At 40.8% G+C, this 20,621-nt stretch overlaps 1 long non-coding RNA gene across 3 annotated transcripts; it reads left to right on the top strand.

Moving 5' to 3' along the window:
- Positions 1–1,287: 1,287 nt before the first annotated feature.
- Positions 1,288–19,138, top strand: LOC123364523. 3 transcript variants are annotated; one of them, XR_006577147.1, is made up of 3 exons: positions 1,288–1,319; positions 7,141–7,190; positions 18,088–19,138. It is a non-coding gene; the product is annotated as an uncharacterized LOC123364523 (long non-coding RNA). The 3 variants fall into 3 exon arrangements; XR_006577146.1 differs by lacking the exon at positions 1,288–1,319 and adding an exon at positions 1,340–1,682; XR_006577148.1 differs by lacking the exon at positions 1,288–1,319 and adding an exon at positions 3,379–3,572.
- Positions 19,139–20,621: the final 1,483 nt, after the last annotated feature.

The raw sequence follows: 20,621 nt of genomic DNA, 5'->3' as shown, positions 1-20,621 counted from the left end.
GCGCTGCAGGAAGTGCGGCTACGCCAGCGAGACTCTGCCCCATGTTCTGTGTGGATGCAAACAGCACTCCGGAGCCTGTCAGCACCACCACAACACCATCCAGAACTGGCTGGTGAAAGCCATCCCGCTGTCCCTGGGAAAGATCACCGTCGACTCCGCCATCCCCAGGATGGACAGTAGACTGCAACCTGGCATTGTCATGACAGACACAGAAAAGAAGAAGGTTCTCATGGCAGGGCTGCCCAGAGGGGTGTGTGGGGGGCAAGTGGGGCAATTTGCCCCAGATCCTGCAGGGGCCCCCACGAGAATATAGTATTCTATAGTATTGCAACTTTTTTTATGGAAGGGGCCCCCGAAATTGCTTTGCCCCAGGTCCCCTGAATCCTCTGGGTGGCCCTGCCTCATGGTAGACGCCACAGTGCCATTTGAAAACAGGTCACTGGCCTTCCATGAGGCCCGAGCACAGAAGGGGTTGAAGTACACCCCACTGGCTGAGACCCTGAGAGCCCAGGGCTAGGAGGTCCAGATACATGCCCTGATCGTGGGAGCCCTGGGCTCGTGGGACCCCCACAATGAGCTGGTACTGAGAGTGTGCGGAGTCAGTCGATGCTATGCCCAGCTCATGAAACAGCTCATGGTGTCCAACAGCATCAGGTGGTCCAGAGACATTTATACAGAACACATCACAGGTTACTGTTAATACCACATTGAGTAATCTAGACCGCCGACCAGGGAAATAACCCACTTCCTTCTCTGACGAATCAAGGGACGCACCCCACCCATGTACTTATTCGCTACACCGATACTGACTTGGACTCTAAATACGTTCCATGGGTGGCATACCCGACCCCACTTATCCACTGACGCTATAAAAACTCCCGTACCCCAATCTGGGTCTATACTGGTTATGTGATATGTATGTATCTCTTCATCCTTGTAACCAATACCTGTAATCCCTCATAACTCAAGCCTGAACCCAGATGTACAGTACCTTCCCTCTTAACTTGTGTATATTTAATTTTAAACATTAGCTTTAATAACATTTGTAATTCTCAGATAGCAGTGGCATAGCTCTGCTTCAACTTCAGGCATGAGGACTAGATTTCACCTCTCTATGCTTCTGCATTTGACTAGCCAAAAGCCAGAGAACTAGATTATCAACTGATGTGAATCAACAAAGCTCCATTTATTTCAATGCCTCATGTCAATTTATACCATGTGAGAATCTGGCCTAGATTAATTAACAATACAGGTGAAGTTAATTTCACCCTTCACCTGCAGCCTTGAGTTATAGGAGGCTTAGCTCTTTTGCATTGAAGGTTAGTCTTTTTTTCCTCCCTTGTAGTATATTCAAGGATTGTCCATTATGAGAAAAGGAAATTAAAAGAAACTATATTAGTGATGATATTGTTATAGAGTTCTGACAAAATAAATCAATCCGTAATGTAGCATTTAAAATGACAGGCTTTAAAGTGACATTAACATTGGGAGAATGGGAATGAAACAGTTATGCTTCTGTGTGTTCAAGTATTTTCAGGAAATGTGAGTGTCAAAGCTATAGAAGAGAGTACCAGAATTATTTATATTTTTAAATGTTCAAAATAAGCAACACTCTAGGGATGTAAAATGTTCTAGGAGAATTCACAAAATACTGTTCAAAGCAGGACTGATCTGAAGACTGGGTGAGTTTTTGTTCCTGTTACTACTGAATATATCAATTCATGGTACCTGAGAGAGAACTTTTACAACTACGATTAACAGATACAGTAATCTGCTTTGTTACTAAAGGAGAGAGATTAAGAAAGACAGTTTTATTTTTCAAATGGGAAGATCATCCAAATATCTGATTGTGGATTTTCATTACAGCTCTTTATGTAGGTTAATGTAATCTTGAGAATTATACCATATGGTAGGTAAGATATGAGCTAACAATGAAGATTTAAGGATATAGCTTGGGCTGGATGATCACATAATTGATTGGGGTCCATAGAGCCAAATTCAGAGGTGATGTGTAAAATGCTCTAACATAGCAGTAAGTAGCTGTAAGGCAGACTGAAGAACTATTAAGTAGTGTAATTTAATAAAAAGACTATGTAAGAAGGTGTAAATCATAAAAAGAAGAAGAAAGGGCCTATTAGTACTGAACATCCTGTTGTTTGTTGCTTTTCCTACTATATTCTTCTTTTTTGGGAAATTGTTACTTGAGTTATACCAGTTAAACCCTGATACTGCAATTGAGTCCATATTAGCTAGACCTTTATATTAACCTCACAGGGAATCCCCAGGGACACAGACATCTGCCTACATTGTTCCTTTTGCAGGATAGGTGCCTCTGATTTCCTTAAAGATGGCCTTTTAAATTTGGCCCAGTGAATCTAAGGGAGTGTAAAATTAAGTGCAAGTGAATTTAATCTCATGAACCCTACAATATGCAATGGTATGGACATACAATGATGTAAATTAAACCAAAATAGATCAACCAAAATGTTCAGAATGTATTGCACACTTAAAAAAAAAGTGTTGAATGAGCTGATAGAGCCACTTGGGGATTATAGAAGTGGTTTATTTGTGTGTGTGATAGAAAGCTTGAGACTTTACTGCCATATAAAAAGTACAGTAATACTGCTGGTGATATTTCCTGAAGAATTTTCATGGTGCTTATGTCTTTGTTTTTGTCAGGTAGCAGCAACCTATTTCAACCTGTATGCTTTGGTGTTATTGTTTTTGTCTTCTGTGCCAGTGTGTAAAATGCCGTATTTTGACTGTGGGCAAGAATATAGTTTCCTTTGCTGATGGTTTCATTGGCATGCTCTTTCGAACATGTTGCAATGCTAAGCAGTAATTAGCAATATGCATTTTGTGTGCCTGATAAACACAGTGCTGGGTTTGGTTTTTTGGGTTTTTTTTTTTAATTAGTATCTTGTTTGTCAATTTGATTAAATTGACTTAGCACCAACATGTTGATTTCCACTGTTCTTAACTTGAAATCCTGCCCTGCAGTGGAATGCCAATTGATATAAAATAATTGTGGTGTACTAAGTATAAAATAATATGCTCTTTAGTGGTCTAACAGAACCCAGGAAAATGAATTGTGCTGGGATAACTGTGTTTGAGCTTTTTTGTCTCTTGGGTGACCTAATCAATATGGTGCTACTTCTGTTCCTTATTAAGCTGAGTAAGGTGATGAAATGTTGTGATGATACAAAGCTGGTGAAGAGGCAGAAGTCAATTCAAATGCAGATGGCATTAAGATTAAAAAAACCTTGAAAAGATTAGGAGAATTGGCATCTTAATTGCATATGCAAGTCAGTGCTTGGTGTTCTAAGGTAATGAAGGCAAAACCAAGGAAGGGAATATAATTTTAAATATACTGCCTTAGACCAAACACTCTGTGTGGAAGAAGGATTGAGAGTTTGGTGGACCAACTGTTACTTCAACTCCTCATATAGCATTTATTGCAGTGGGGAGGGAAAAACAAACAGAAAAGTTCTGTAATGCATAAGCAGAGAGAGCTAGTTGAGGCCGGAGAAGATTCTTCCAACTGCTAATGTGGCTGTAGAATATTGTATGAGGTATGCTGCCCTTGTAACATTATAAATAACTTTACAATTGTTTATTCACTTTACACTTTATCAGAAATGGTATCATTTAAAGAGAAAAACAGGTGTTTGTTTGTTTTTAAACCAAACTGTACTATAACCGTATATTATGAACCAAAATGAAACAGTTTCACTTTATACTCATACACTAGCATAATTCTGACTAGAGCAATCTAGAGAGACAAGGTGAGTGAGGAAATAGGTTTTATTGGGCCAGCTTCTGATGGTGAAGGAGACAAAATTTTGAGCTATGCAGAGCTCATCTTCAGGTCAGAGCAAACTAGTTTAATTATCTCTTTCATCGGTTTGAATAAAAAGTCTTCTTTTTTTTTTAAATCTCTGTATTAGTCTTCAAATAACAAAATGTGGTTTCTATTAAGGCCCTGACCCTGCACTTCATTTATTATGAAGGGACTGTTCCACTCACACACATCCCCATGAAGTCAATGGGAGCTCACTCACAGAGACACAGTAGCCTGCTGATGTGCAATGAATTGTAGGATGGCTGCCTAGCAGGTTAACAATATAACCTGTGAACCGGTCTGCACAGGCATAGGAAGGAGTTCAGTTGTGTGGGGCCTTGCGCAGGATCAAGGCTCCAAAATGGATAGTCTTGGCCAACATTTTAATAGTAATCCCCACTGGTTTCAAAATATTCCTCTATTTCCAGGTTTGATTGTTTCCATAAGCAAGCTTGCCCATCCTAAATGCACCAGTTGTAAGATTCCCTACTAAGGCTCTCATTCTTCAATTTGCTGTTGGCATCCACTCTCATATTCAGCAGCATCTGAACCACTTCATATTATTACCAGAGACTTCCTGTACTGGTAACCATAGAGGTTTTTTTAGATACAGAGGGCTTGATCCTCAAAGGAACTGATCACCTTTCACTAGGGGCCATGATCATTGTGTCTCAATATCAGGCCTGAAATTAGGGAGACGTTGGGAGACTTTCTTGAGCAGGGAGGGCAGGATCAAAACTCTAGGACTTGGAATACTCCTACATATACCAGAGCTATACTGCATCCAAACCCTCCTTATACATCACAGAAGATGTAAAGTCATCTCAAGTCTTAGAATTTTTTCTGAGCACAGAGTTTAATTACAAATGTCACTTTCAACAGTTTTTCAAGTGCATTTGGTACAGAATTTTGGAAATTGGTCTTCATTAAAACATAATGAGCACAGAAATTTCAAATGCTATTTTGTGCTAATGTGCAACTACACAAATTGTCATGTGCCAGACTTGCTCCTTTTTTCCCCTATTCCTCTTAACTAAAGGTTTATCGGGCAGATCTACTGTCTCACTTGCCCTCTCTGGCAACCCCCCTGGTTTATTTGTTATGACTGAAATATCTTTCCTGCCAGTATACTTATTGAATTTTCTATGTCTTATGACCACAATTCCTATTTGTGTCAGTGTTTTCAAATAAGGGATTTCTATATAATGTGTTTTACAGAATTGTTACTGCGAACCACAAAGAGTTGTTGGGAATCTTTGTCCATGTAAACGTGTAGCTTAAAAATGATTTCTGCATGATTCCAGTGTTTTAAATGGAACTGGACAACATGTACAATTAATTCAGAGCTGGGAGTTCTATAGTTAGGTAATTTTGCTTTTGAATCTAGTCCAGGGGCAGGCAACCTATGGCACGCCTGCCAAAGGTGAGCTGATTTTCAGTGGCACTCACACTGCCAGGGTCCTGGCCACTGGTCCAGAGGGCTCTGCATTTTAATTTAATTTTAAATGAAGCTTCTTAAACATTTGAAAAACTTTATTTACTTTAGATACAATAGTTTAGTTATATATTTTAGACTTATAGAAAGAGAACTTCTAAAAACGTTAACATGTATTACTGGCACGTGACATCTTAAATTAGAGTGAATAAATAAAGACTCATTACACCACTTCTGAAAGGTTGCCAACCCTTGATCTAGTCCTTCCCATGAATTAAAAAAAATAGACAAAACTTAGCTGTCACCTTTATAACAAATTCAGAAAACAAGGAACTATCATCAAGCTGTAAAACAGCAATTAATTACAGTTACTGTAAAAGTGATGTAGACTACCAGAAAATTGCAGCTATCTGGAAGGATGGACAAATATAAACAGCATTCATTCCTTGCTTGTGGAGGGACTGAAAGAAAATATTGAGAGATTGAGGTCTAACTATGTTGTTGGAGACTAGGGCTGCATTAGATAGCAGGCAGGCTATATGACTAACACAGCTCACCATGGAGCTGGAAGCTGAAGACTTCAGGTGCTTGTGTGGCTCTGGGGACTGGATATTTGGGGTGAGATTAAGCTCTGATCCTGCAGTATGCTGGTGAGTCAACTCAATAGAAGTTGCGTGATCATCAGGCTCCCAAGTAAAAAGTGAGGCTGTGTAAGTATGCTCGGCTACACAAGTACTGCGAATCAGTGATTCAGACATTTGGCTTGTAATGCTTTTAATAATTTAACCATGAATATTTAATAGGTTTAACATTTCATGTGTGTTTTTTTAAATTAAACTTTAACTTTCTGTATTTTCTTATCTCTTATTAAACCTTTTAAACAAATCAAATATTAATGCTTTCAATATGCTGTGGAAATTTAAAATCATGTTAACAAGGAAGTTACATTTCATAAAATGAAATGTATCTTTTAACAAGCTCTGGATGTAGGTTCTTTATTACCTTAAGAGATTTAAAAATCAGAATTTTCCCCAGGAAAAAATGAAGACTGAGGATTGGGTTCAGTCAGAACTAAATCAGCCTTGTATGTTGCATATAAAGTAGACCCTTAGGTCTCCATCCTGCATGATATTCAATATCAGTGGATGGATTACACAGAACAAGTTCAAGTTACTGGCCTAAATGACAAAGCTAAGTATGTGCAGTTGGGTACATATACAAATACCTGATTTGCACATCTACATGAAATATTTGCATACATATATTTAGATGCATCTAAATATATCTAAAGAAGGCACAAGCAAATGTCTGCACACAATTGTGCCCGCCTAACCAATGAGAATGTGTTTGCAACAATGAAACAGCTGGTAAAAATTAATTTAATGTGTATATGTTATATAGCATTGGCCATGTCAGTTTTAATAATATGATCTATATGGCAACCACTTGTATTTTTAAGTAAATATTAGTAACATAACTTGCAAAGCAAACCATAGAACTTATGTTTCCTTTTCACTACCATTTTCTGGCATCTGATAGTCCCATTCCAATTCAACCAAAATCTTCACAGAAGTCCATGAGTTTTGCCTAAGCAAGGGTTCTGGCTCTTAATCAGAATTTAACAATTAGCTACTTGTAGCTTTACTCTTACCAAATAACTTTATGAAGATTAAAATAGCACTCAGATACCATGTACAAACAAAGCATATTCAAATATGTCAATATAATTTTCCCATGTTAGATATGAGGCTTTCTGCCTACATTAACTGTATGCCATGAAACAGTTAGTATGACTATCTGTAGCTTTTTGAAAATGAAACAGCAAGAAGGTCACAAGCAGTATATTTCTTGTCTTCTCTCACAGATACCAGCTGGTGATGATATTAAAAATCAACAGTAACTATTACAGATGTGGTAAGTGGTCTGGAATTAACTCCAGTACTTTATATAATTGAGGAACATTTAAAGAATCGGGCATTTTCTCCCTAAGGTACTCTCTGTAATATGTAGTTGTAGCTGTCATGGGTCTACCCTCACTTGAAACTGGGGGGTTTCAAGGTGAGGACCCGCATGCCACCATGTCAAAGGTCTCACCCCCACTTGGAACTGTTGGGCTCCAATGTGGGGACCTGACTTGGTTTCCCTCTAAACTAAAATCCTAGTTTAGATCTAGTAAGCTGCCACCACTCAATTAGGAAATGTGAATTGAGACACAGTCCTTCCCCAAAATCCTAGGGGATTCCAAGAGCCCCAAATCCATGGAGTTCTTACACCCAGGAGAAACAAACCATTCCCCCTGCTTCCTCCCCCCTCCCTTTTCCTAGGAGAGAGATACCTGATTCAAACTGCTTGAATCAAACCCAGGAGGAACTGTCTCTTCCCCCCTCACCTTCCCCTGAATTTCCACAGAAGAAGGAATTAACCAAGTCCAAAGAAAAGAAAAGAATTTATTAAGAGAACAAAAAGAAAATACAGAATCTCTATGAGCCCAAGCTGGACACTCATAGGGTATAACCTTATCAATCTCTGGAGAGAATCCCCTCTCCTCCTTTTCTCAGTAAAAGCAATATCAGCAAACAGGAATAAAGCATTTCCTTTAGCAAACACACAATTGCAAATATAGAAATTAAATCATAAGACTAATGCGCCTTTCTAATTAATACTCACTATTAATTAGTAGAAACTACTCCAGGAGAACTTGGAGACATGACTGTCCTCTTAGATCCAAAAAGAGTTCTCTCACAGACAAAGGCTTCCCTCCACAGAGATTTGAAAAAATCTTATCTCTGATTGGTCCTCTGGTCAGGTAGTCACCAGGTAGTACATGTTAACCCTTTACAGGTAAAACAGACTTTAACCCTTAACTATCTGTTTATGACAGTAGCCATGTACTGGGACATTACTTGTCATTGCTTCTTTCGAACTGTGAGTAGCAGTAAATTATACTTTAAAAAAGAAATCTCTCTCTACTAGTAAATATAATTTTCAAGACAAACTTCCTTAAAAAACTACTCAGCTGTCTCTCAGTTGCAATGTGGGGAGGACTGAGAGACTCCCTCAGGGTCTTCTGCAGATTGATTGATTGTGAGTTTTTGTTTTTTGTTTTTCTCCTCTGTAAAGGAGAAGGTAAGATCCTAGGATCCAAGAAAGAGAAGATCCCAGTGACAGCATCTCCACTAATTTCTTAATATATTGGATTGTACTTATACATCCACCAGGAGATGTGACCATAGTTTGCCACAACTACTACTGGTGGAATCTACTGGTCTTGTAGTATGATAACCAAATTGGGAAGAATTACTTCTAGCTAATTCTGGTATATCAGCCATTGATCAGAAATTGAAGTGTTTGACTTCCAAATGACTATTCTTTCCCTTCTATTAATAATGGCGCCTCCTCCTTCAGTCTATACAAAATGCAGCTGTTAAAATAATCTTTCTTGCCCATTATTCTGATTGCATTAATCTTTCCATTAACTCTCTCTGTTCTATTGCATTGCCCCCTTTTGACCCTAGTAGCTAGTCAGAGTTTGAGACTCTGGGGACATTCCAGTTGGGAGTGACAACTGGTGATGGGTAAATCTTTGATACAGTTTTGTTTTATTTACAAAGTGCTGTGTCCTTGAGCACAGAAAAAATCAAATACCAGGAAACAACTTATTTTGCTCACAGAACCAAAACCACTGACCCAACCCAAAAAGTTCTCCCCAGGTTTCTTCTTGGGTCAGACACCAGGCTTTCAGCTGCTCCTTCCAGCTTTCTGTCTTTTCCTGGTCCCGTCTCTTCTGCCTGTAGATGCACAATACTCAAAGCTCCTCCACCCACACAGTCCAAATAACTCCTGGGTGGGTTCACAAGCCCTTTCTCCTTAAGTCGGGAGGGGGGTGGAGCTTATCCTGACTTGTTAATTGAAGAGGTGTGTCACCAATACCTTTAAGTATTATAGAATTAAGATGAAGGCCTTGACAAATCTGCCATTCTTATCTGCTCTCATCACTTACCACGTCAGCACCCATCAACTCCACTTTGCCAACGTTCCCTTGTCAGTATCTCACGCAAACATCCCAACGACATCTTCCATTCTATCCCCTCGGTATAAAATCCTCTGAGCAGTGATATTAGGATCCATAAAGCCACTGAGGTGGTCTTCACTAAATCTCTTCCCCCAAGACCTACTTCTTCCATGATGTTTATAATAAACCAACTAATAAGGGCTTAATGGGAGCATATGGTGATAGTCAAAAATAGACTTTTTTGGCAAACATTTCCACTGATATTTCAAAAGGCAAATAAATAAATGACCAGATCTAGTAGTTTATAATTATTTGAAAAAAATTGCAGATGGTTTGATTCTAGAGAGGAAGGATGATTTTGTGCTTACAGCACTGGATTTGGGATTCAGAAAGTCTGGGTTTCATTTCTGGCTCTTCCATAAACTTTTCTGCAAATCCCTTAATCTTTGTGCCTTGGTTTCCCATCTGGAAAAGGAAGATAAAGCATAGGTGAAAGGATTGCAAGCTTATCTGTTCACATTGCAAGCTCTTCAAGGAGCTAGCTGCTCCGAGGGGTGTTTGCACAATGACGTCACAATAAAACAACAATGCAAATAATAGTTCCATGCATCCTTTCCCCCTGCCTTTGTATGGCTTTTGAGCTTTTACTCTCCAGCTCCCCTCTAACCAGACATGTCTCCTCAATTCTCTGAAGCTCCCAGCCATGTGGTGTTGACAGCTCAAGAGAACTGAGAGTAGGCAGCATAGCTTGTCTTCTCCTGCTAACTTTGGTGATATTTATGCAACAAGGGTAAAATGATCAAATCACTCAATCCTAAAATGATTTGCTTTCATGTGACTGTCCTGAAGATGGTGTGGAGAATGAAAACCATCCCATCAATCCATGGACAGTCTTTGCAGTTGGAGCATAGACATAGTACCCTTTTGCAGTTGCTCGTGATTACTACACAAAGGCTCTGGGTCATTGATGTTCATGTGGATACAATCTAGTAGACTGTTCACCTCTCCTGCTCCAATGCTCTCTTCTGCACCAGCATATTTAAAGCCTGCACATAGTGCAGTTTTCTATGGAGGCATTGCAGGGGTTCCATGCTATGCAGAACCTTGAGCAGGCCTGTCACCAAAGGGGCATTTCGCTCTGTGCTCTTTTGCTCCCCTCTGTAGCCCATAATGGTGGGGAAAATCTAGTCTCTACTTTGGTACCAGTTGTCATGATTTTTAGTCCTTTGCAAAAATTTGATCTAGGATTTAGAAAGATGTTTCCCATAACTTTGAAGACTATGAAAATAATTCCCCTCTAGTTTGTAAAATGTTTTTTAGTACATCAGAAGCAGGAAGCCTGCTAAACAACCAGTGGGGCCCCCTGGATGATCGAGATACAGAAGGAGTGCTTAAAGATGATAAAGTCATTGCAGAGAAACTAAATGGATTCTTTGCTTCAGTCTGCACGGCTGGGGATGTTAGGGAGATTCCCAAACCTGAGCTGGCTTTTGTAGGTGACAAATCTGAGGAACTGTCACAGATTGAAGTGTCACTAGAGGAGATTTTGTAATTAATTGATAAGCTTAACAGTAACAAGTCACCGGGACCAGATGGCATTCACCCAAGAGTTCTGAAAGAACTCAAATGTGAAATTGTGGAACTATTAACTATGGTTTGTAACCTGTCCTTTACACTGGCTTCTGTACCCAATGACTGGAAGATAGCTAATGTAATACCAATATTTAAAAAGGGCTCTAGAAGTGATCCTGGCAATTACAGACCAGTCAATCTAATGTCTGTACCAGGCAAATTAGTTGAAACAATAATAAAGAATAAAATTGTCAGACACATAGAAGAACATAAATTGTTGGGCAAAAGTCAACATGTATTCTGTAAAAGGAAATTAGTAAGACACAATCTATTAGAGTTCTTTGAAGGGGTCAACAAACATGTGGACAAGGGGGATCCAGGGGACATACTATACTTAGATTTCCAGAAAGCCTTTGACAAGGTCCCTCACCAAAGGCTCTTATGTAAATTAAGTTGTCATGGGATAAAAGGAAAGGTCCTTTCATGGATTTGAGAACTGGTTAAAAGACAAGGAACAAAGGGTAGGAATAAATAGTAAATTCTAAGAATGGAGAGAGGTAACTAATGGTGTTCCCCAAGGGCCACTCCTAGGACCAATCCTATTCAACTTATTCATAAATGATCTGGAGAAAGGGGTAAAAAGTGAGGTGGCAAAGTTTGAAGATGATACTAAACTGCTCAAGATAGTTAAGACCAAAGCAGACTGCGAAGAACTTCAAAAAGATCTCACAAAACTAAGTGATTGGGCAACACAATGGCAAATGAAATTTAATGTGGATAAATGTAAAGTAATGCACATTGGAAAAAAATAACTCCAACTATACATACAATATGATGGCGACTAATTGAGCTACAACAAATCAGGAAAAAGATCTTGGAGTCATCGTGGATAGTTCTCTGAAGATGTCCACACAGTGTGCAGCGGCAATCAAAAAAGCAAATAGGATGTTAGGAATCATTAAAAAGGGGATAGAGAATAAGACTGAGAATATCTTATTGCCCTTATATAAATTGATGGTACGCCCACATTTTGAATACTGCATACAGATGTGGTATCCTCATCTCAAAAAAAATATATTGGCATTAGAAAAGGTTCAGAGAAGGGCAACTAAAATGATTAGGGGTTTGGAATGGGTCCCATATGAGGAGAGATTAAAGAGGCTAGGACTTTTCAGCTTGGAAAAGAGAAGACTAAGGGGGGATATAATAGAGGTATATAAAATCATGAGTGATGTGGAGAAAGTAAATAAGGAAAAGTTATTTACTTGTTCCCATAATACAAGAACTAGGGGCCACCAAATGAAATTAATGGGCAGTAGGTTTAAAACAAATAAAAGGAAGTTCTTCTTCACACAGCGCCCAGTCAACTTGTGGAACTCCTTGCCTGAGAAGGTTGTGAAGGCTAGGACTATAACAGGATTTAAAAGAGAACTGGATAAATTCATGGAGGTTAAGTCCACTAATGGCTATTAGCCAGGATGGGTAAGGAATGGTGTCCCTAGCCACTGTTTGTCAGAGGGTGGAGATGGATGGCAGGAGAGATATCACTTGATCATTACTTGTTAGGTTCACTCCCTCTGGGGCACCTGGCATTGTCCACTGTCGGTAGACAGGATACTGGGCTAAATGGACCTTTGGTCTGACCCAGTACGGCCGTTCTTATGTTCTTATATAGGTAGCTTTGGACACTATCAAATTATAGATTAAGCACTAACTAAATAAGGTAAAATACACAATCATGCAAGGTGCTGATGACCCTTATGACACTGATTTATTTAGTTGCACTTTTGGATATTTCAAATCCACTAAAGACTTGCAAGTGTGTAATGTCCCAGAAAATTTGCCCAAATGTTTTTGGTGGTGTTTGGTCATTTTTTTTGTCTGTCTTTATAAAACGTTTCCCTATTTTTAAAATTATTTATATTTTATTTTAAACACTTATATGACCTGACAAACTTATCAAAGCTGAAGATTTGTGAAGCTCAATTCTCCAGAAAGCTTTTTGAGTTAGCTAGGCTGATGTCTCACTGCTGATGATAGTGACAGACATACGTGTGTCTGTACTTACATGTCTGAAGAGCAGTGATGCACCAAACTCAAATTGAAATCTACAAGATTTTTTTAAAATCTTTTTTCTCTATTTAAAAGCAGCATAGTATGCATCTTTTGAATTAATATTTAATAAATATATATATTGTGTATGAAGAGAAAAGTAGATATGCAGATGGATAACTTTTTCAGGGGGGAATGTGATATTTACTAGCTGCTAAATAATCAAATATATAAACATATTGACTATACTTTTAGTGTCTTGCTGCCTCACCAATATGTCCCTACAAGTGACACATACGTGACTTTTTTTTTTAAAGCCTTGTGGATAGTAAGAAGTAGAGAAAATAAGATGATCTGCATACCCGACCAAGTGGTATTCAAACAACTGCCACTGAACACTCTCTAGACTGATCCAAAAAGCATACAAAGTTCTAGTTCCACATTGAATGGTAAGAGTTTAAACATTCTGGCACAGTGTAATGTGCTTGTTTGCTTATGTGGGTATAACATAAGGAAGGGATTGGCAACCTTCAGCATGCGGCTCGCCAGGGTAAGCCCCCTGGTGGGCTGGGCTGGTTTGTTTACCTGCTGCGTCCGCAGGTTCAGCCAATTGCAGCTCCCACTGGCCTCAGTTTGCCACTCCAGGCCAATGGGAGTGGCAGGAAGCAGTGGCCAGCACAGTCCTCGGCCCGCGCTGCTTTCCACCACCCCCATTGGCCTGGGATGGCAAACCATGGACAGTGGGAACCACGATCAGCCAAACTTGCGAATGTGGCAGGTAAACAAATGGGACCGGCCCACCAGGGGGCTTACCCTGATGAGCCGGATGCCAAAGGTTGCCAATCCCTGACCTAAGGAATCATTTAATCCAAGAGAGACTGTTTAGTTCAAGAGGGACTATTACAACTAGTAATACACATTTCTCCAATCTGTAACCACCTATATATTCAAGTAGGTAAAACTTGTAAAACTATCCATAATAGTGCCTTTTCATGGACTCCCAGTATTAATAAAATGTTGATTTGAGCTTTTCCTGAAAAATATCCCCACTGAATTTTTCAGCAGTCCTTACTCAAGCAAAAACCTCTCTGAGGTAAATGACAATTTTTGCCTTAGATTCTAATCCAGTAGTTGCCACATTTTCACAAATGGCCCAGTCCTTCAATCTGGCAGCTATATGAGAAACTTCCAGGGTCCAGCTGGGACCCCATTTTCAATGAAGCAGCTTGCAGGAGCAGGCCTTTGAGGTAAATCCTGATGGCATAATCTGCAGTCAGGACTTTTGGTGACTCCAAGAGGAGCTAGCGATGTTTCGCTGTGCAGGTAAGACTAAGATGGGTAGTATTTGGGCACTCTTGTGGGTCAAAGTAAATGCACAGGTCAACAGCTTTTCCAAAATACTGACTATAGTCAATATGTTAAGTAGTCCGTGTATCCCAAGACTGAATACACATGGCTTCAATAAGGAAAAAGTGTACTTGAACAGAAAAGAAAATGATTTCAACATTATTAAATTTTCAGTTTCTCCATTAGACGCATTCTAAATTAATAGCCTTCATGCCTCAAACCTTTTAGTGGCAACTGCATTTTTGTCTGCTTTTTAAGTTTACAATCCATATTTTTAGTTTGAATTGTGAGTCATGTATTTTCATGTTTCATTTAATACTGTGTACCCAGTCAAAATTAACACACTTAAATGTTCTCTGTAATATGAATTCTCAGTGGACTCCTGGGATAAGTGTTTAATGTTACTGAATGCAAGATGGAATCTCCTCTGGGACTCTGGATTAAATGGAAAAAGCAGTGTTTTCCATGGAAGATTTTTTTTTTAATCCAAACTTGAGCGTGTTTTATTATTAAAGCAATGAATGTAATTAACACTTTGCATTTAATGCTTTTTATAGCTGATCTTAAAGTGCTTTGAGAACACGAATTGGCCAAACCCCCATCATTATCCTTAATTTACCTGTGTGTAAAAGAGCATGAGGAAAGGTGAAGAAATCAGGAGCCCAGCTGCATAGCTGGGAAAGGGAGTGAGGGTACATAAAGCCCCCCCCTTTACTTCCCTGCACAGACTATGTGTATCACTAGCCTCGTGCGTGTCAGACAGAGCAACATGCTGCTGCTTCTCCTCCTATGCCGGTGGGTGGGAAGCAGAGGAATCCTTGGCTCTATTTTCTCTTCTCTTCCCCTCCCCCAGCCCCTGTAGCTGAAATGACAGAGGGAGGAGTGGAGGGAACTAGGAAAAGGGCTGGCACATCTTACTCCCTCCCCCCCCTCCAGAAGCAAAGGGAAGTAGAGGCCAAACTGTGGCTCTCAGACAGGGCCGGCTCCAGGCACCAGCTGAGCAAGCTGGTGCTTTGGGTGGCATATTCTATGGGGCGGCATTCCGCCCAAACCCAGGGCAGCATAGCCGGTTTTTTGTTTTTGTTTTTTGGTTTGCCGCTCCGCCGCCCTGTAGGGGACGGCAGTGCGGAGGAGGGCAGCGCCCTGCAGCAAACTGGGCAGGGCAGCCCCTGTTCTTCCCTCTCCGCCGACGGGAGCGGAGCGGAACGGAGCCCTCCCGGCAGGAGGCGCAGTGGTCGATACCGCGGGACAAGCGCCCCGCTGAAGCCCTGGCCGCCCCCCAGCTCTCTCTCTCCCCCGCTCCCTCCCTAGACTGGGTGAGCACTCCGCTGCACGTCTGCAGCACAGGGCGTCCCCCTGCACCCTGGCTCCGGCTGCCCAGCAGCGTTTTTTGTTGTTGTTTTTTTTCCTCCTGCTTTGCTGCTCCGGCCGCGCCGGGTTCCCCCGATTTGCCGCTCCGGCCATGCCCCAGGTTTTTTTGTTTTGTTTTTTTTTCTTTCCCGGCTTTGGCGCTCCGGCCGCGCTGCAGGTCCCTCCCCACCCGCTGCTCCGGCTGCGCCGCAGGTTTTTTTGTTTGGTTGTTTTTTTCCCCTCCTGCTTTGCCGCTCCGGCCGTGAGACACGTGTTTTTGTTTTGTTTTCTTTGCCGCTCCGGCCACGCTGCAGGTGTCCCCCCTGACTTTGCTGCACCGGCCGCGCCACAGGTTTTTTTGTTTTGTTTTGTTTTTTTCCCCTCCTGCTTTGCCACTTCGCCGCCCCCCCCCTTTTTTTTTTCTTGGGGCGGCAAAAAAGCCAGAGCCGGCCCTACTCTCAGAGAAGCACAGCTACACATTGTCCTTTCCTCTGGCCTCATTGTAGAATTAAAACCTAGCCCTAAGAGATTTGCCTAATGCCATATAGGAAATTGTAGATTTGGAAATATAGGGATCCTGGTTCCCAAGCACAGACTCTAACTAATAGACACTCTTTGTAGGATTATTAATGCAATGGACCCAGTAACCCCAGTAATCCATTGGGTCCAATATTCTTCCTGATCTCTAGATCATTTTTTGATCCTGTAGGATGACTCTGCAGCTTTTATCTTGTGCGACTGCCAGTAGGGGCTCACTCTTCATTCTTTGGCAAGCAGGACTTCTGTCTGTGACTTTGATGCACTCCTACACTCTTTTCCATTCCATCATTGTCCTGCCCTTCATGGCAGACTTCCAAAGCACAGGCAAAGGTTTTGCCCATGAATTCACTCGTATGGCACCGGTGACAGCTGAGCCCTTAGGACAGGATGAATCATTACTTTGAGTGCTTTCATATTTTTCTTATAGTCAAAGTAACATTCCATGTCTAGCTTGTGTGAGTTGAATCAACCTTATTCAGTTTATATACAAGTTGAGGGTGATGTAGGGAGGAGGGGTGGAGAATCAAGCTTTCAGTGACTTTGGGGAGGATCAATAAAATTACTACTTTAGACAAATTCTAAGTATGTCCAGGAGAAAGGGGATTTGTCTGTGTCATCTTGAGTATCACGTGACTAGACTAGTTATGCATGTGGGACAGAGCAACAGGCTGCTGCTTTGGAGGCTGACTAGCAAAAAGGGGAGAGCTGACTCATGCAAATGTTGATGAAGAAAGCCAGCCACCTGGAAGGATTGCCTATAATGAGCCGTGTAGGTCTTGCTTACTATAAAGATTGCCCGGAGACGCAAAACTGATTTAGTAGCAGAAATGTATAATGGATCCATTACAAAGACGAAATGTTGTCATTGGCTTTAGGGTTTTAAAATGGGGTGGATGGGGGTGGGGTGTGAAATGGCAGCGATAGTGGGGGTGAGGGAGGAAAAAGTGATAAGGGCTTGCTAGCCATAATAGCTTCTCAATGGGAATGGAACATCATAGGTGTATACTAAAAGGCTTTTTGGCAGCTCCATTACAGCTGAAAGAATAGGGAGCAAAGTGGTCTGGGAATATGCTTATGAACTGGAAAGCAAAATGGGATTTGATCAAATTTGCAACTAGAGCTGAGTGAAAAATGGCGGTTTTCATATGGAAATGCTCTTGATTTCCCTTTTTCAATGAAACTTAACTGTGGAAAGCATGATGCCAATCCAGCCCTAAATCATTTGAGGATTTTATGGTCTGATTGGCAGAAATTTTGCAAATAAAAGGAGTGGAGGAGTAGAAGCAAAACCCAACTAAAACTTCAGATTGGGAGAAGTTTGTATCTGAACTCAGAAGTTCAGGCTCCTCTCTTTTAGGAATAGAGCTCACTTGAAAATTTCCCATTTAAGTTGGAGCCTTAGGCCACGTCTATGCTACAAACTTATGTCAACTCAAGTTCTGTCGGCATACAGCCACAGCAGTTAGTGCATAGCTTATGCTCGTGCATATTGGGATCCTTGTGTCAGCAGTGCGTGTACTCGCCAAGAGTGCTTACAACATGGGTAGACATTTCAGTCTGCAAATGCCACCGTCCAGTGCTCTGTCTTTTGGGAAGTTTTGGCAATGCATGATGGGGCTGAAACAAGTCCCGCAAGGGTGACTGGGAGCCTAGGCTCAACTTCCCAGTTTGCAACTGTCTCCATCCCATAATAGTATCTGTAGCCCATCATTTTTTTGCCTTTTCTTTTCAAAATCCCATAAGCCCGCCCAGCCCTCTTTGCTGTCTGCCATCTCTGACAGAAGCATAGAGTGATACACTATTGTCATGAGCACTGCACGCACAGGATGTGTGATCCTGCAGTATTTGCAGAGCCACAACAAATGAGACAAGTCCTTGGAGGACAGATTACTGTGGGACACAGCAAGAACTAATTCAAGGTTGTTGGTGTCATTCCAGGAGCAGCTGCAGATGGTGGAGCATCACTTCTGGGTTCAAGGAACAAGCATTAACTGGTGGGATCACATTGTCATGCAGGTTTGGGACGATGAGCAGTGGCTGCAGAATTTTTGGATGCACAGGGCCACATTCCTGGATCTGTGTGCTGAACTCAACCCAGCCCTCCAGCACAGGGACACCAAAATGAGAGCTACACTGACAGTGAAGAAGGACTGTGGCTCTTGGCAATGTGCAGGATATAGGGGACGCCTTTGCAGCTACCTAAGTCCATCAACCATGGCTCTATGCTGCTCGGGAAAGTGGTGTTACTGTCTCAGTATAATGGGGCACTTACAGCAGTGGGAGACCAATTTCAGCATAGGCATGCACAACTTTGTCATGTAGACTAGGTCTTATTAATTTGGAACCTGTCTGTTTTATTGGTATCTTACCTATAACATTCTGCTTTCCCTTTGATAAAGTTTCTACCTGTTTGAGAAGGTTGCAAATGAAACAACTTTTAGTTCTTGAAAGTGAAGGAATTTTCTGATGACACTGAAACCTCCCAGGAAATTTATTTGAGTATGTTTGTAATAAACTACCCTTACCTATAGACTTCCTCAGCCTAGATGAATGTGGTTCAGTTGTGAATAGGCTTGTTTAATATTCATTAAATTCTAAATAGCTCATTTTAATGTATCTATTTAGCTAGTGAATAATTCATTTATTTATCAGAAGCCCAGTGCTGTCACTTACAGCATAGGCCTCTAGTAATATTAAAAGGCATTTGAACCGAGGGAGACTCTTAGGCACAGAAGGCAACTGAAACACTATGTAGTAGTCAGTCAGCTTTCCATCCCCAAGAGCGTAGGTTTATGTTGAGGTGATTTTTTTTTTTTAACAAAAGTCTTGTAAAAGTAAATCTTCAACTCTGCTTTAGTACAATCAAGTGTTTCCATATTTTTTATTAAAGCTGATGTCAGTATAGTTACTTTAATTTGTTTCGCTTATAAAACAAAAGTCTCTGGCACTTCTGAGGCACTTGATCCTCTCTAGGCAATCATTAGTAGCAAGCAAGGATAAAATTTTTGGTTGGAATGATAAAAGCATGGTCCAGTGGGATAAGGTACTGACCTGATGGGTTCTATTCTTGGCCCTGCTATTGAACTGCTGTGTGACTTGGACAAATAACTTAATTCTCTGTGTCTTGGATTCCTGTCCCCCGCCCCCCCTTATCTGTCTCCTGTATTTACACTGTAATAATTTTCAGGTAAGAACCATCTCTTACTATATGTCAGTTATAGCTAGTGCTGATAGCACCACCTATTAAGATTGTCTAATACTTCCTATTATAAGACCCTATTTTCAATTGTTTGGAGTCTTACCCAGCTGTAACCATTTTGCTTGACATTTTCCATGGGACAGGAATCTGTATTAGGCTGAACATTTTTTTTTTAAATTGGTGATGTTTCTTTGAGATGATCTCATGTTTGAAGGGACTATAAATTTGGCCTGGGATGGCCTTTGTCAGAGGTGTACATTTTACCACAACTGTAAAAATTTCCCTGAACGTGGCCAAGTTATCAGCCTTTGAAAAATCAGATTTGTTGATAGTCCTATGTCCTATTCATAGCACATTCTTTTTCCATTATCTCTATATAGTCTAAGTGTTTTGCCTTGCAGAGATACTAAGATAGAATTTGTCAGTGAATATAGTCAGAGAACCACAGAATAATAACCTGGTGTCCAGTTACTAAAAAGTTTGATTAGATCAACTGTTTCCTTATGACACAATGTCATGTGATGCTATGACACACACATTTGCTACTGTGACATTGTACCATGATTATTTCATAGCTCTCTACAGTTCCATTCAGAACAATATTTCTTCTCTCTCCCCTTGTCTATCCCGACTTCTGAGTGTCACCCCCTCCTCAGCTGACTAGCTGCGTAGAAAGACATGGAGGAATTCACCGCACCTCCAGTCTGTTTGCTCAGTGCTTTTTATAGCATGGTGTCTTGTATTCACTGAGCAGGTACAGGATAGGTAGCAATATGAGCTTCCTCAAAATGTCCCAGCAGTGTGCTTGAACACTGACCCAGGGGAATCATTGCTAATGGTAAGAGTTCACTCACCATGCACAAATTTCAACCTTTTTCTCAGACTGTCAACAAGAATTAGAACTGGTGCATTGCCACATGTTATAGTAAGGGTTGCGGCATGTTTCTCATTTAATATTTAAAGTCATGCTATGCTTTAGCTTATGACCTGAAGATGAAAAGCTGACATGTCCTATGCCTTTCACTTCTCTGCGAGAGCTGCACAAAATGTTGCAACCTTCTCTCGCTTACATTTTCTATAAGCAATTTGCATTCTGTCATGTTCTCTCACACATGGTGTTCCAAACAATTAAAAGAAAATTGCACCCATTTTGCTCAGTCTAGCAGTCTGAAAGTTTCAAAGATGAGAAGCACTTCGCAGCATGAATAAACTGTGAAAGGCTTTTGAAAATAAGGTTTTTAATGATAATTGGCATTAAAACCTCTATTTTCTA

Source organism: Mauremys mutica, chromosome 2, assembly GCF_020497125.1.
Source record: "Mauremys mutica isolate MM-2020 ecotype Southern chromosome 2, ASM2049712v1, whole genome shotgun sequence".
NCBI lineage: Eukaryota > Metazoa > Chordata > Testudines > Geoemydidae > Mauremys > Mauremys mutica.
The sequence above is the reverse complement of the archived record's forward strand: the minus strand, read 5'-3'. Positions and strand labels throughout refer to the sequence as shown.